This window comes from Scardinius erythrophthalmus (genome assembly GCF_964197995.2).
Source record: "Scardinius erythrophthalmus genome assembly, chromosome: 16".
Lineage (NCBI taxonomy): Eukaryota > Metazoa > Chordata > Actinopteri > Cypriniformes > Leuciscidae > Scardinius > Scardinius erythrophthalmus.
The window spans coordinates 38739231-38757260 of record NC_138236.1 but is presented as its reverse complement, the minus strand read 5'-3'; the positions used below and the strand labels follow the sequence as shown (position 1 = coordinate 38757260).

Below are 18030 nucleotides of genomic sequence, written 5' to 3'. Positions count from 1 at the left end.
ACACTGTCAGTGAAATGTGACCCCATTCCGATGTTTTGCTCATTTGTGACAGATCGTATGTGTTCTATGACCATGTAAACAGGAAAAAACGCAAGCATTCAGATTTTTCGAGATCGGTTTCAGGCCTCATTCATATGTGGAAATATATCAGATATAAACGGATATGTGCCAATGCGAGTGTCATGTAAACAGGCAGATCGGATTTTCTGAGGCATTATCTACATCTCCACGGTTTAATGACGAGAGTAACCCTGACACGCATCTGCGAAGGGACGAAACGTTGTGTCGTCGTAGGAGAGGAATGTGGACAAACGTTGACACAACTTATTAAAGGTTGGCTTGTTCATCCTAAAATTCCGGACCGACCACTCCTTGTTAAATCCAGTATTTAAACACAATCTGCTCCCACGAGTCCTGAGATCTCTCTCGCACTCAATAACTGAAGCATGAGCACAGGCTGCAATGATGGCCCTTTTACTCCTCCTCCGCCTCAAAATGATGGTGATGTTTGGTGAACTTCGCATATATCATCATATATAGCATCAAGCATATTTCACGTTCGACCATCTGTGCAAGAGAAGTTAACCCTTAAAGCATGCGTGATGTTTCAGATATGGCATCGGATATGGGTCACAGTTGAAAGAACGTGTAAACGGACGGTGCGAAAAATCGGATATAGGGTTAGGGAATTGGGCATCAAGTCCTGCAGTGTAAACAAGACTTCTCTCAGTCGGTGTTGGTGCTGGTGCAGCATTCATTTCAAACATGAACACACTTTTAATAGACATTTCACTTTTAAAGTGTTGCAAAATGTAATAATGTGATGTTTTGCAGAAATGTCGCCACAGGCAAAATGCCAATTACATATTTGTATGACAGTCTTTTTTCCATTTTGACAATCATAAGCATCATATAATAGCACGAAAGTCCCTGAAACAACAGTGGTAGCGGCGGACATGAATCTCCACATCATCAACGGCCCGTCCGCTTTGATGTGAATTTTTCATGCTCTTGTATCATTAATGATTTGCATGGCCTGACAAATATGCAGGTATAAATCAAGCCAGAGAGATTACATCCTAAACTATTTAAGAGCCGTTCTGAGCTCGCTAAGCTCCCGTGGAATAGATGTAATGTAATTAATTTGCCTTGTTTGTATTGGGTAGGGTCATTCAGGTTAATTGAGTCTTACTTCAAAACACTGGCAGAGAGCCACACTTTCTGCCTGTACAGTATATCGTCTTTAATTAATAATAAAATAGACGGCAGCAGGTTATGTCAGCCAATGACAGGCAAACAGAGTAAGACAAAAACAGAGTCAGTCTCACTGAAGCGCCTGACAGATATTAGGAGACGATGTGGATAATCAGATTCCTGCTGTCAGATGGAGGATCTGCCAAACTTCTGACAATTGAACAAATGTTGCAGATTATCTGAATTAGCAATATTTGTCTTAAATAACTCATAAGCCCTATTCGTACGGTGAGTGTTTCTCATGGGGTCGTGAGGTATTTTCATCATTTACAGGGGCTAGTCGGTGAATTTCTCCCACCACCCTGCGTAAAAATCCCCAAATCGCCTGAATTACCCACTGTTTTAAGATGAACACCAATATCGTGTGGTATTTTAATTGCCGTCCGAATCCACATCTCTGAGTTTACAAGAAGCGATCACTTCAAAATTCACTGTTTAAATCCTTTTTAACCACTGCCGAGCACCGTACGAATGACAACCATTATGCTTAACTGTAATCTTAGAGATGTACACTTTTATTACGGAAATGCTGGAAAGTATTTACAAGAACAATATTTCATCACTGCTTCACCTCAGCAAACAAAAAGGAGAAAGAGATTCATTGTTATTGTGGCAGCAATATATGATACAGTTTTAAAATATGTAGGCTATTATGCACAACATTAAAAATAAAAACAAAGCAGCTTTATTTTTACCTCATGTAAATAAGAGGCTGCATTAACTTGATTCCGCTAATTTACATATTTTTTAAATTACATCCTTTTGAGATACAGTGCTATGCATAAGTTTAGACACCCATGCTAAAGTTGACTAAAAAGAGGAATAAAAAATCATCTTTTGGAAATTGAACTTAATGCCTTAATTAAAAAAATAGGAAAAATCCAACCTTTAAGGACACCAATTTTCTTTGTGAATGAATAATGTATCGTAAATAAATAAATGTTCTTCCTTAAAATACAGGGTGCATAAGTTTGGACACCCCTATGTTAAAATTCCCATAGAGGCAGGCAGATTTTTATTTTTAAGTATTTTTTATTTTTTTATTTTTTAGGATACTATGCATCCTGATAAAGTTCCCTTGGCCTTTGGAATTAAAATAGCCCCACATCATCACATAGCCTTCACCATACCTAGAGATTGGCATGGAGTATTTTCCATAAGATCATCTCTCAATGCAAATCAAACTAGCTATTAGGCTAACTGAAATAAAACCATGCCAATCTCTAGGTATGGTGAAGGCTATGTGATGATGTGGGGCTATTTTAATTCCAAAGGCCAAATCTGCCTGCCTCTATGGGAATTTAACATAGGGGTGTCCAGACTTATGCACCCTGTATTTTAAGGAAGAATATTTATTTATTTACGATACATTATTCATTCACAAAGAAAATTGGTGTCCTTAAAGGTTGGATATTTCCTATTTTTTTAAATTAAGGCATTAAGTTCAGTTTTCAAAAGATGATTTTTTATTCCTCTTTTTAGTCAACTTTAGTATGGGTGTCTAAACTTATGCATAGCACTGTAAAATGCAAGACAGAAAACCATTTCGAATATACTGTACATGTGTCAAGATACTATTTTTAAAAATGAGATTTAAATAATAAATAGAACATTATTTCCCTACTATTAAATTAAATACGAATTTATTTGTATTATTCCAAGCATATGGAATTTTATTTATAGCAGACAATCATGCGACTGACCACGTGAACAGCGCGTTTGTTGGTTCGTGAGATTATAAAACTCGTCAATAAATCGCCATCTGAACGCATGAGTTTTATCACTGAGGTGCCATGCAAATTTATTTAGACGTCCACATTTACCAATTACCGTCCGTATAGGGCTATAGTTTCATGGATTGTTTGTGGAGGTCAAGATGCCACAGATGCTTGTTTTTAACAGACATACATTTGGATTCTTGTTTCAGACTGCAATTTGTTACAGGTGTTTTATCTATTGAGATTTTATACAATTCATAGTTTATAAATGTGTAATCATGATAAAAAGTATAATCACAATAAACCTCATTTTCAATAGGCCTACAATATTCTTTTGGATTGCAGGGTTCTAATCTAAGGGGTTTGGTGTGCTTTTATTAATAGAAAATTGTGATGCATGTATGTAATTAGTACTTTTATTTGGAATATTGAACATCATGAGAAATAATTACACAGATGGAGCAGGTTATGGCAGAGCTGAATATACAACGCAGAGGCTCTTACACACGCAGAGTCTCTTACACACAACTGTTATCTCTTAATCCACTGTATGAATGGATTTGATCATGTATTAGTCTAATACTTAATTAACCACCGTAACTCTGTTACATATCTAAGTATGGTTTATCCATGAGATCTTACACACTTTGGGTCCTATTTTAATGATCTAAGCTAGGTCTAAAGCGCAGGGCGCAAGTTCACTTAGGTCGTGTCCGAATCCACTTTTGCTTGTTTAATGCACCCGGCGGATGGTCTAAAAGGGTTGTCCCTATTATCTTAATGATTAATGGGTGTGTTTTGGGATTTACCTGCGTTAAACCAATCAGAGTCTCATCTCCCATTCCCTTTAAATGCCAGTTGCGCTCACGCCATGGCAGATTCGCTATTTACATGACGGAATTTGAGAGTGGAAAGACCGAAGCCGTCTCCAGAGCGCAAACGGAACTGCTCGTGGCCAAGCAGATCATCTACGGGACAAGCCGGATTCACAATATCTTTATGAATAAAATAATAATCTTTTACACTGTAATCCTTTTATTTTAAATATTTGGCATGTTTGTGTGCTGCTGTGCGTCCCTGTGTGTTTAATGAGCAGAGTGTACGCGTGTTGTGGACCCGCATATAGGCGCACATTACTAACGCGCTCTTTAAATAACAAAAAAATAATATTGCGTCATTGACTTTAGACCAGGTTTTTGTTGGTCAACGGCTCAGTCTATTTCTGTTCCTCAAAATAGCCCCGCGCAAACAATGCGCCAGAACACACTTCGTTCGCAAATGCATTTGCTATTTAAACAACGTGGCACAGGACGTGAAAATGATAACTGTGTCGGGCTGAAACTAGCAAAAAACACTGCATTGCACCGGGTGTAAGATAGGGACTTTTAACTCTGCCAGGATTTTCATCGGCGTGATTGAAAGTGGTTAGAAACTGTAGAGAAAGGACTGTTTTTCCATTTACTCTTATTTCTGACAAACAGTTGTGGGTATTAAGGGTTTCATAACCTCATTTTAACCACAGTGCTTTTAGACTTCCTTTGTGAATTATTGTGTTGCCATTTTGAATGCAGTCAGCTCTATTTTTATGAGTGTAAAGCCTGAGAGGTTTTGAATCTCATGCTGTTGAACATCAGAAAGTAAACAGACTTGAAGGTGCATTGCTTCTTGATTAAATATCAAATTACAATCAAAACAAACTCACCATTTTTTTGACCGTATTGCATTAATATGCATTAAATACTCCCTAGATCATCTCTTCAGAAGCATTTCCAGTCTGTTGGGTATTTGAATTTACCATGAATCCACATTGAAACCCATTTATTTCCATAATGTGAGTAAAAAAAAAAATAAAAAAACAGGAAGTTTCATATCTTGCATTGCTTTCTCTTGTAGAATACAAACATATTTAGAAGAATTTTTTTTTTTTTTTTTTTTTTTTTATGAAAGAGTTAACAATTCACAGTAACACTTTACATTAAGGTTCCCTTTGTAAAGGGTTTAGAAAGGTGTTCATTAATGACCAGGGGCCCTATCTTGCACCCAGCACAATTGACTTTGTACATTGACGCATGTATTATTCCTATTTTGCACCCGCGCAAAGCGCGTTTTTCCCTCCACAGACGCACGTCGCTAAACTAAGGAATGAACTTGCGCTCATTGGGCGGTTCAGCGGAAAAAAGGAGGCGTGTTCCGGCGCAAACGTTCCTTCATGCTATTTTGCAGGTTTAGAAAACAATTGCGCCACTAACCAGGAAAAAAATAGTTTAAAGTCAGTGGCGCGTTGCGCATGTTATTCATATGCTATTTTAAGGGCGCATGCTTGGCCATAATCAATGTAGCGTGAGCACAACGCGCATACACTTTGATTCTCTCATCTACACAGAAGCAGCAGTTTTCATTTTTGCAAATCATACATTATTAGATAGATAGATAGATAGATAGATAGATAGATAGATAGATAGATAGATAGATAGATAGATAGATAGACAATTTATTATAAAAGCATACATCTAGCTTACACATTATCATACGCCTGTTTAACCGAAGTTAATTTGGGTGTGTTTCTCCATCCCCAACTTCCCTGACGAGAGCGTTGCTCTCCTTGGCTGTGAACCGCTCCTGGCGCGCGCCTGGCAAATCCGCCGTTATAATAGGAATCCGCTTTAGAACGAGCGCGCCTGCTCTTAAAGGGAATGTAAGATGGCGCTCTGATTGGTTTATTTCACGTTACGCCCAAACCAAACCTATGAATAATGAAGCTACTTCAGACCAACCCATTTTAGATTTGCGCCTGGCGCAAGAGTCATTTATCCCGCCGGGAAAATAGCAACAGCGCCAAGACCCGCCCACAAAGTTACTTGCGCTTTGCACTTTGACACTTGCGTTTCAGATCGTTAAAATAGGGCCCTAAATGTCTCATTTACAAATGCATGATAAATAATTGATAAACAGTTATAAAAGGGTGACTGTTACGTCCTATGTTATTTGTTTGGAGCCCCCCCCCCTTCTTTTTTTCTCTGTACTTTCACTTCTAGCAGGACGATGCGGCTACCTGAGTGGTTTATCCATCTGTCCATCATCGTAATGCCTGGTGACGATTCAACGCGGCTCCACCAATGAGAAAGGCCATGTGCCTTTAAAGAGTGCACCTGCGTGGGAAGCGGGATATGATTTGCACGCTAGAGCACTTGATCCTTTTGTGCAAAAGAACAGCTGAGATATCGTGATATACATGTGCTACACTGAGTTCTCTTACGAGAGGTCTCTCGTATTGCGTAAGGTTAGTTTACGCATCGGGAAAGTCTTCTTTCTTCGAGATCTGAAGCCAAAAAATTATCCTTAATTTTGTATACATTGTCAACGCAGTGCAGCAGCCAACAGACCTAGGCAGGCTGTATAAGCGTGCTCATTGGCTGCTCGGCGGCAACTGCTTAAGCCTATCGGTGAGCGCTCTGAACGCGGCAACCAATGAGGGCCCTCCACACCCTTCTAACCGTCAGAAAGGGTGTGGCCAGCGTGTATATATTCAGCGCTCATAGGCTAAAATTCTGATTTTCTTGTCTTCAGCGACGCTCTTCGCATCGCTGGATCTTGAGAGCCGCCGCCGTTGAAACCAGCGACCAGCAAGCTTAGGACAGCGCCTGAGGAAGCCGGCCGTCTTCGCCGCCTTCAGCCATCCGTGCCTGCTACGCTATCCGGCGACATATCCTTTACATTATTACTGTTTCTGTGTGTACTCTAAAAGAGCACTTTTTGCGGCTCGTGCCACGCCCCGCTCAGCAACGGAGACCGCCACCTCTCTGCGCTCTCCGCCTGGGCCGCGGGCACGCCGCCACCGCACTCTCCGAGTGCGAAGAGCTTTCAATGTCGACCCTGCGGGCTCGACTTGAAGCTTTCGACCAAGCTGTCGCTCCGCCTGTCCCTGCCGGGCCGCGCAATAAGAAGCGCCGCTCGCAGCGACCACCGGAGACTGTTGTGACTGAGGAGCTCGCCGGAACCTCTCCCTCGAGGTCTCTCTCGCCCTCTCCCTCCCGGCCGCTCAACCGCCGGCTCTGCCCGCGCCGCCGCCGCGTCAGGAGATGAGGCGAATGTGATAGATACCCGTACTCTCCCTCTGTTCGAGCCGTGCAATACGCCGCTCACAAGGGATGGCAGAAGCGGACGGTCTCGGAGCGAGTTTCCTCTCCCTCTGTTCGAGCCGCGCAAACTGAGCCGCTCACGAGGGATGGCAGAAGCGGACGGTCTCGGAGCGAGTTTCCTCTCCCTCTGTTCGAGCCGTGCAATACGCCGCTCACGAGGGATGGCAGGAGCGGACGGTCTCGGAGCGAGTTTCCTCTCCCTCTGTTCGAGCCGCGCAAACTGCGCCGCTCACAAGGGATGGCAGGAGCGGACGGTCTGAGCTCTCTTTACGTTACAAGAAAGCTACTCCGTCCTCGCGCGTCACCGGTGAAAGGGGAACAGAGTGTTTTCGTCCCGCCGTGGCCTGGACTATAACCTCCATTCTCACACATTTCTCAGTCCCCTCTTAAGTTCAGGCGACTGGAATTGTTATTATTGCAGTATACGAGCCTGTTATAAATACACGCTCGCCTGCAAGCAAACGCCGTCACAAGACATGATACTAATGTATTCGCCCCTGTGGCTCAGTGGCGGAATCCTAGACTGTCAAGCTAGAGACCCGGGTTCGGTCCCCGCTCTCGCGGCAGTTAAAGTTTATGCTGTTCGCTTCTCCGAGCTCGCGGCCAGTTTTTCTTACATACAGAAAACAAGCCCGCTCTCTCCCTCGTTGGGCCGCGCAGATTGCGCCGTTCAAGGGATGACAAAGCGGACGGTCACGAGCAGCGTTCAGCGTGCGCGCCTCACTCACCGGCGAAAAGAGAAGAGAGTGTGTTAGTCTTGCTACGGCTGGACAACCGCCAATCCTCACACATTTCTCAGTCCCCTCTTAAGTTCAGGCGACTGGAAATATTACTATTGCAGTAAACGAGCCTGTTTTAAACACACGCTCGCCTGCAAACAAACGCCGACGCGACACATGAGGTCGCTTTTTATATGCTCGCGCTTACTGAAAGCTTATGTGTTTCCCCTGTGGCTCAGTGGCAGAATCATACGCTTTCATGCCAGAGATCCGCGTTCGATCCCAGCTCTCGGGGAAAATAAAATTTATGCTGCTTGCTTCTCCGAGCTCGCGGCCAGTCTTTCTTACTTACAGAAAGCGAACCCGCCTCTCGCACCACACCTTCTCAGGGTGCTCGAGTATTTTTGAGCGTCTAAACACGAGAGAAGAAAAGACGGTTAAATCCCGCAGCCCTGCGGCTGGACCACCGTCGAAGCTTAACGCTCTGTCAGTCCCCGTTGCCACGGCTACTGCAGCTGTTTACCCCGCAGTCAACGAGCCGGTATCTACCCGCTCGCCTGCGCGCATCCGCCGTTCTCACGGCAACCCAGACAAATTTCAAAAGAGCATAATGTCTGGTTGCACGGCTGACGCCGTATGTGTTTCTAGTACAGTGAATGTGCCCACGTTCTGTGCTCACCCCTGTACACAAGCACTATACATCCCGTGTCTCTCACAGAGCCCACTCTCATGAAGCAGGCAAAAGCCGCTTTAGTGTTAAAAGTAGGTCACGTGTCCACTTCTCCGTGCCCACACCTACTCACTGCCCGCTCTGTCACACGGCCTCGCACGACCGGTCATGTTTTAAATGTGAGTCCTGTGCCCGCCCTCGAGCGCTCACACATACTAACTACATTTTCGCGCCTCACACTATATGTTCCCCGTCCAAAGCCACCGGGACACTGTGTGTAAAACGGCCAGCTATCGCTACGTGCGATCCGCCGTATCTAACCACCAAGAGCGCGCGCGCCGCGCCCGCCCCTGAATGTAACTCCTGTGCCCGCTCTCGAGCGCTCACACATACTAACGAACATTTTCGCCCCCGACGCCGCCATCGCGCGTCGCGCCTCACACTTTATGTTCCCCGTCTAAAGCCACCGGGACACTGTGTGTAAAACGGCCAGCTATCGCTGCGTGCGATCCGCCGTATCTAAGCACCAAGAGCGCGCGCGCCGCGCCCGCCCCTCCGTTTCGAGCTCTCGAGCCCGCGATGCGCGGCGATCGGAGCCCGGAGGCCATTCTGCCCCTGGCTGCACACGCAAAAGCGTGGGAAACTATTTCAGGCGCATCAGTACGGGTGCTAAGCACAGTAAAACAGGGCTATACTCTGCAGTTCGCTCGCCGCCCTCCGCGCTTTCAAGCGCGTATCGAGACCAGAGTGAATGGGGAAGTAGCACATCTACTTCGAGCAGAAATAGCTACACTTCTGTGCAAAAGGGCTATAGAACCAGTTTCCCCTTCCATGAGCGAGTCGGGCTTTTACAGCCGTTATTTCCTCGTTCCCAAGAAGGACGGAGCTCTCAGAACAATTTTGGATCTGAGACGTTTGAACGAGGCTCTTATGAGAAGACCGTTCAAAATGCTCACAACCAGACAAATTCTCGCGCAAATTCGCCCGAGGGACTGGTTTATATCTCTCGATCTAAAAGACGCGTGCTTTCAGATCCTGATAATACCCCGTCACAGGCCATTCTTGAGATTCGCCTTCGACGGTCAGGTATATCAGTACACGGCCCGCCTGTCGACACAGCGCGCGCGCTGCATTCGACGCCTGGCTGCGTCCCTCCGGCCGGGCAGCACCGTACCTCTCAAAACATTTCAGAGGTTACTAGGTTGTATGGCCTCAGCCGCAGCAGTGCTTCGGCTGGGTCTTTTACGAATGCGCCCGCTACAACGCTGGCTGAATGCCCGAGTGCCTCACAGAGCATGGGCTTCCGGCGGTATCCGCATCAGAGTGACTCAGAGCTGCGTTTCAGCTCTGAAGCCCTGGTTAGCGGCCGACTGGTACCAGCGGGGAGTGACAATGGGAGCTATCTCACACCGCAAAGTTATCTCGACGGACGCTTCCACCTCAGGCTGGGGCGCTCTGTTTGAGGGCAAACCGGCTTTTGGCCTGTGGTCAGAACGGGAAAAATGCCTCCACATAAACTGTTTGGAGATGATAGCGGTCGAGAACGCGCTCAGGCGCTTCCTCCCATTCATACGGGATCACCATGGGCTAGTCCGCTCGGACAACACGTCCGTGGTATCCTATGTGAACCGACAGGGCGGTGTCAGATCCAGGAATCTGTGCAGGCTGACAGAACGCCTTCTCGTGTGGGCTTACCGCTCGCTGCGCTCGCTGAGAGCCGCGCACGTGCCGGGCCACCTGAATGTCGGTCCAGACAGACTGTCCAGGGACAACATTCCCCTGGGAGAATGGTCTCTGCACCCCCAGACAGTCCAGTTTCTCTGGCGCCTATTCGGCAGAGCGGAAATCGACCTCTTTGCGTTGAAAGACAATGCTCAATGCCCGAAGTTTTATTCGAAGAGCGAGGACGCGCTGTCCCAGACATGGCCCAGCCTCCCGCTGTATGCTTTTCCTCCGATCTCCCTGTTGCCACAGGTCATTTCGAGGATCAGAGAAACGCACCACTCAGTGCTGCTTATAGCCCCGCGATGGGAAAACCAAACTTGGTACCCAGAGCTAGTGAGGCTGTCGCACTCACCCCCATGGCCGATCCCGGTGAGAAAGGATCTCCTCTCCCAAGCCGGTGGATCGATCTGGCATCCCCATCCAGAGCGCTGGTCGCTGCATGCATGGGTGATCAACGGATACCCGTTGACCTGTCAGAAGGGGTCGTGAACACGATCACACAGTCGAGAGCCCCCTCCACGAGACGGCTCTACGCGTCTAAATGGTCGGTGTTTTCTAAATGGTGCGCTACTAAAAACTTGGATCCGCGCGCATGCGGGGTCCCGCGGGTACTCTCCTTCTTACAAGAGCTGTTGGAAAAAGGGCAGATCCCCTTCCACGCTCAAAGTATATGTGGCCGCTATTGCAGCGTTCGCGCGGCCGGGCAATGGGAAGGAATGAGCTCATTATCCGCTTCCTCAGAGGAGCTAGACGGATGAATCCCCCGCGGCCCCCCTCGGTTCCCTCGTGGGATCTGTCCTTGGTCCTAGCGGCCCTAGAGGCTTTTCCCTTTGAACCGCTTGAATCCGCGGATCTAAAGTATCTGTCGCTTAAAACCGTTTTTCTGATAGCTCTGTCTTCAGTCAAACGAGTGGGTGATTTGCACGCGCTATCTGTTAGCCCTGCATGTCTTGAGTTCGGGCCGAATGACTCGAAAGTCATTCTCAGACCAAGACACGGTTACATCCCCAAAGCGATTGGAACCCCGTTTAGGGCACAAGTTATGTCCCTCTCGGCTCTGCCAGCATCCGACAGTGGGGACAGTGATAACCTCCTATGCCCTGTCCGGGCGCTGAGAGTTTACATCACGCGCTCTGCCGCTTTCAGGCGTTCAGAGCAGCTCTTTGTTTCCTTCGGCGGACGCACCAAGGGTCTTGCCGCCTCGAAACAGAGCTTGTCCAGGTGGATAGTGGACGCGATAGCAGCAGCTTATGCCTCCAGACACCTGCAGTGCCCTCTGGGCTTCAGAGCCCACTCCACTAGAGGCATGGCCTCGTCGTGGGCCTGGTCCAGCGGAATTTCTAATCACGGTATTTGTATGGCGGCGGGCTGGGCCGCCCCATCAACATTCGTGAGGTTTTATAACCTGGAAGTTCCTGCCCTACAGGCAAAAATACTGTCAGCATAAGTGACATGTATGCTCTGCCCATTTCTCGTGTGCAGACTACGTTCATATGCTGGCGCTATTCTGGTACTATACTCAGGGTGAAGTGTTTGACTCAGACCGGCTGATCCGCTCTGTTTCCTATTTCCCGTTACGCGCTGTTGTCGGTGCTGGCCCGCGCTGCTGGCCACCCGTATTATTCTCTGTCGCGCGGGAATTTTTCCCTTCATGTGAGACCGACTATGTCGTTTTTCTCCTACCTTATGAGTGCTTATGTACTGTATGGGCTCGCTCTGCCGGCCCTACTATTTGTACTGTTATATGTTTATAGACCGGCCGCGCCGCTCTATTTCATATGCTGCATGAAGTGCCTGTACTGCGCTGGCCCGTCTCTCCGACCGGCCACATTTCCCAGCAGAGTGTTTTCCCCGGTTTCCCTGGGATTCATGGGCTGGATGCTCAGCGCACACGGCGTTGACAAAGGGTTCCCGATGTGTAAGCTAACCTTACGCAATACGAGAGACCTCTCGTAAGAGAACGTACTCGGTTACTAATGTAACCTCGGTTCTCTCTAGAAGAGGGAACGAGTATTGCGTAACCTGCCGTGTCGCGCCACGAGCTTTTGCGCTTCAGACTGCGAAAACCAGAATTTTAGCCTATGAGCGCTGAATATATACACGCTGGCCACACCCTTTCTGACGGTTAGAAGGGTGTGGAGGGCGCGAAACTCACAAGTAAACCAACCCTCATTGGTTGCCGCATTCAGAGCGCTCACCGATAGGCTTAAGCAGTTGCCGCCGAGCAGCCAATGAGCACGCTTATACAGCCTGCCTAGGTCTGTCGGCTGCTGCACTGCGTTGACAATGTATACAAAATTAAGGATAATTTTTTGGCTTCAGATCTCGAAGAAAGAAGACTTTCCCGATGCGTAAGCTAACCTTACGCAATACTCGTTCCCTCTTCTAGAGAGAACCGAGGTTACATTAGTAACCGAGTACGTTATCAATCGTGTCTAGAACACTAGTTTAGCGACCTGTGCCACTGTTTGTATTTTTCGTTTTGCTAGTAAGAGTAGTTTATTTAGGGCGTCTTTGACGCTGAAGATCTTTTGTTTTTTGTCCCTGTTGTTAATTTAGTCAGATTACGTATTGTTTTTGTTTTTTTTTTCTAGTAAGATTGGTTTTGGTTTTACTTATTTCTTTGATTTGGCACGGTCTAGTTCTTTTCTCTTTAGGCTACCCTTTTCCATTTGTGAACCTTTTTCTTTGTTTTGCAAAAATTGTTTATATAATCAATTACTTTGAGGAGTCTTTGCCATATTGATTCTCATTGTAATAAACTACCATTTTTCTTACACTAGATTTGTTTGTGTGTGATGTGTTTTCCAGTACGCGTTCGATGTTTTAATGTTGCCCGCCTTATTCCCTCTAGACTAACAGAGGTTTGTAACAGTGACTAACGTAAAACCTGCCAAACAGTGGGTCATTTTAAACTCACATGTTATAAATGCTTAATAATATATATTTAGTCGCACTTATTTTACTCAGAACCAGATTCCTGATTTATTTAATGATGCTATCTGTGGTTTTCTCATTAATATATCATGACTTATATCACTTTTCTTATGTTGTTTAAGTTACTCTTTAGTCTAGTTAGTCTTACCCATAATACTCTACAAACAGGTCATGATGCCAATCCACAGCAATGTATGAAAACTGATTTCTATCGTAGAATCTAACAGGGATATGATCAGAAACCAAAACTAAACAGAGCAGGGAAACAGGAACTAAAGGAAAACAGAACAGAATATCAAAATAAGAGTCCAATACTGTGACAATACTTTATTGTTTCTCTAAACTGTTTGCTATCAGTTTACTTGCATAAACCACTTTTGATGAGAAGTGCATTAATAATACAATTTCATCAGACAAAAATACTCTTTTCTTTGTGCGCATTAATGATTAATAAATAAAGGATTCGCGTGTGTTCACTTCACATTAAGGTTTGCTTTCACATGTTATTAACATTTATAAGTCATGTATAAATGGTGCTAAATTAAATCAATGACTGATTGCATCGTTACAGAACATTAACATCAGTATTAATTAATACATTGAACTAACTGTTCCGTGTTGCAATAGTAAATCCAAAAGGAGAAATGCACGATGCAGAATGACCTATAAATACATTATTTATTAATCCAGGAAGAACGATACAAAACACAACGTACACAAGTTCACACGAGTTTAACTCAAGGCTTAATGCACTTTGAGCTAACCTGAAGGAACAACATCATATTAACATTAACAAATATGGTTACACTTTTTTGTTGATGGTCCACTTCAGACATTCTATTAACTATAAGTAACTTTACAACTCCATGTCAACTAACTCACATTTGAGTATTAGTAGACTCTTAGCGTCAGTGTTAGTGTTAGAATAAGTTAGACATGTATCAAAGTTATTTATATTCAGTAGAATGTCTGTTGGAGAGCATCAGAATAAAGTGTGTGCGGATATTAAAGGGGTGTAAATCCAGCTTTTAGTGTTGTTTATGTGTCTATATGGTGTTTTAAATGTGCTTTGAGACAAACCATGTGTAAATTCATAAGTCGACAGCATTGCTGAGTATTTCCTCCTTAAAACTGCAGTGAACCAAAGACAGTCTCAAAAACACGCTTTGAAATCGCTGGTGTTTCTGACGTCACAAACTACCTTGTAACCAATCAGATCAACGTGTGATCGTCAACCAGTGGATCTCTGAGCTGAGTGAGTGAGTGGAGGCAGGGCTCATTTGCATATTCATAGAACCGTGCATACTAAATGAGGCAAAGGTGTCGAGTTACATTCAAGATATTTTAAGGCATGAAATTTTTTTTTTTTTTCAAGGAAAAAACATTTAAATATGTAATTTTGGTGATCAAAGATGAGTTTTAAGGGATACAATTATTGACTACACGGGAACTTTAACAAAAAATCCACTTTCCAAGAACTACAACGAACGACTCATTTGGACTATTACACAACTGCTAAATTAAATAAAATACTAGATGTACCGCATGGCGGTACAAATTATGACCGCCGCTCAGGCCTGCACTGGCTTTCCACAAAAATAAATGACGTGGAGCAATTTGGCTGTATTGCGTGTTTATGTATAAGTTGTATATTTTAAAACACTGTCTGGAGTATTCCTGTGGATCATGCATAATTTAGAGTTTGGTAATTATTTGCCATTACTATTTAAGTTTTATATCAAACGTCATTAGTTTAGACACTTAACATCCATAATGTGAAAGCGTCACATCCATAACAGTGGTTTTCCCTACATAATGTAATACAAAAATGAGTTTCAAAAACACTCTTATTGTGTTCAGCAAGTCTTTTTCATGCTACATCGGCAGTTTGTTTAATAATTCACAGACAATTTCTACAAACCTCTACCAAACGGTTTAGGTGCCTGTTGATGGTAAAAGTCAGTTATCTGACTTTGGCATGGGTTTGTTGTGTTTTACTGAAATAAAAAACATTTTTTCCCCAAAAAAGTGGTTTTATCTTGTAGCCCTGGTCCCAGAGTTTTAAAAAAACAATGTTAACAAAATTAAACTCATTCCCACTGTACCTAGTAGAACACTTAATTAAATGTCCCATTGAAATTAATGGGATTTTATGGATTTAGGTGAAGTATACATTTTGGTCTGTACCATGAAGAGAAAACTGATTCAACTATATAAACTATATATTTTCTGAAAGCGTAGACTCTCAGGAAGTGATCGAACATGGCATGAAACATGTCCCACCCACCTCATTAGTATACTGCCCAAGCATAACATATTGGGTATTGGTAAATCGGGTATATGGCTGATACCTAAAAAAAGTAGTAGTATGTGCATGTCTGTCTGTGTGTGTGTGTGTCTGTGTGTGTGTTTGTGTATGTGTGTGTCTGTGTGTGTGTGTGTGTGTGTGTGTGTGTGTGTGTGTCTGTGCGTGTATGTATGCATGCGTACATGTGTGTGCGCGTGTGTGTTTGTGTGTGTGTGTCTGTGCATGTGGATTTGTATGTGTGTGTATGGGTGTGTGTCTGTGCGTGTGGATGTCAGTGTGTGTGCATGCTTGCGTTTGTTTGTATTTCTGCATGTGTGTGTGTGACAGTATCATCCTAAACCAGCAACCCTTCGCTCAACAGCACCATCTACAGGCCGATGAGTGTACAGTCACTAAATGTGCACATAAATGAATTTATTTTATACCCCCCCATGGATGAAATTCTACGAAACTTAGCAGAGGATACCCCCAGAGGATGTCAAGTTAATCATACACATGAAATATGGTGCAGTTCTGAACATCTCAACTGAAGATAGGGGCGATTAAAGCAGAATAATATTGCATTTTCATTTTTTATGGGAGGGGCGCAAATCACAAATGAGTGATTATGGGCTAGGTTGATGTGGGCCCTTAAGACCAACATACCATAAAAATTTATTCATTCTCGGTGCCACAGTTCAGGTAGTTATTTAGGAAAAACTGCATTTTTTGGGTTTGGGGGGGCCCAGCGCGGGGGACCCGGGACCAAACAAAATTTTTCCGTAAAAGTCTAGTGGGGCTACATGGCCACCAAGTTTCATGCTCCCTGGTGTTTCGGTGTCCCTGGTATCGTTGACGAAAAATTCAGTAGATGACGAAAAAAAAAAAAAAAAAAAACCTTTGACAATCCCTATAGCTAGCTATGCTAGCGGCGGTCATAATAAATATTTAGGTACTTTTATTCGATTGTATTGTTTTAACCCCTAGAAACATGGAAATAACCTCGCTGTGAGTATATCGGGGCCTTAAAGAGTTTAGGATTTCTGCTTCTGCTCAGGTTTCACAGCCACATGATGGAGTATAATCCCAGACTAATGTCCAAACACTGAGGAATCCATAGAAGTGTTGCTGGTGTCTCCCATCATCCGGTGTCCGTGGAGTCAACGCCGTGGGCTCCTTCCTCTCACAGGGCTATTGATTTTTTCTCTAGTACAACTGCACTTGTTCACATTACATCAGCCTCATTGATACGGTTTCATCCACCCAGTCACTGATAAACAGAGGCCAGTCTCTTAACAATCTTTCAGTCCTCTCATTGAATTCCTGAAGCCAGGATGAATCTGAGCTCTCTTGATGTCGACTGGGAAGGGCCAGCGCTGAGGCTAACACTAAGATCAATGTGGAAATTAGGACGATTCCTCATGTGCTGGCTTGCAGACATCAGTCTGCCTTGAGCGCTGCGATACGAGGCCACAGTCCACGTCTAATCTGTCAGCATTGGGTAAAGTGGCGACACTGCTCTCGTAAACCATAGGTGAGTAAATAGACACTTAATCATCTGTGTGTGTCTGCTAACGCTGCAAGGACATTAGAGCAACAGGAGAGAACTGCCACTCAGGGACAGTAGTGTAGTGCACTAAAGCAGACGCTGAACTGCTGAAAGGAGAAACTCTGAAACCGGACACAAATGTGTGTGTTTCTGGCAAAATACAAATAGATGACCTCGTTCAAAGCACGGACAGGTCCAGGTTCAGGTGTCCAGTTCATATTTTACTCCAGAATCAAACCAAACAAACCAAACCTATTTACAAAAAAAAAAAAAAAAGTCTTTTTTTTTTAAATAGTCATATTATTTTCATAATATTTACACTGTAAAAAAAGGCTGCAGATGTGGTTGGCAGATCTTTTTAAGTTTTACATATTGAAATGAAATTTACAGTAAAATAAAACAAAAAACAAACATTTCATTAACATACCAAAATACTTAAACTGCACATTAATGCAAGCTTTAAAAACACAAGATGTACCAAAACCCTAATGTACATAACTGAGAAGAAGAAGGAAGAAGAAGAAACGATTCCTTTTTTTCACTTTAGATTATAAGATTTGTTTGTTCTTGTTCACTTCCAAAAACGTATATTATATTATTTTACTGTCAAATTACATGAAATGCCCCATTAGATCTATTACAGTTCTATATAGAATCAAGAAATTAATCAATTAACATGTTTTTACCATAGGAATTTTATAGTCTGGTCTAATTTCTTTTTTTTTTTTTTTTACACTAGCTCCCGAATTCTCATCATTGTACTTTCTAATTCTCATTCTTCTCATTGGGTGAATTTAGATTGATGGGACATTTTCCAAGTCATCTCACTCTGAAATCTTCCTATATATATATATATGTTGCACGGTTAGATGTTATGGGAATAAGGAGACGGGAACCGGCGAACATTCAAAGACTTTAATAAACGTAAAATAAACAAATACAAATGTGTGTGAGTGTTCATGCATGAAGACACAATCTTAGTCATCATGAAATCAAAATGGACAATTCTTATTTTTATGGATTATTTTATTC

At 43.9% G+C, this 18030-nt stretch overlaps 1 protein-coding gene across 1 annotated transcript in view; it reads left to right on the top strand.

Annotated features, from left to right (window-relative positions):
* The window catches only part of LOC308704148 (NLR family CARD domain-containing protein 3-like), a 1230758-nt gene that overhangs the window by 703567 nt on the left and 509161 nt on the right, over positions 1-18030 (top strand). The gene's annotated exons all lie outside the window — the stretch shown is intronic.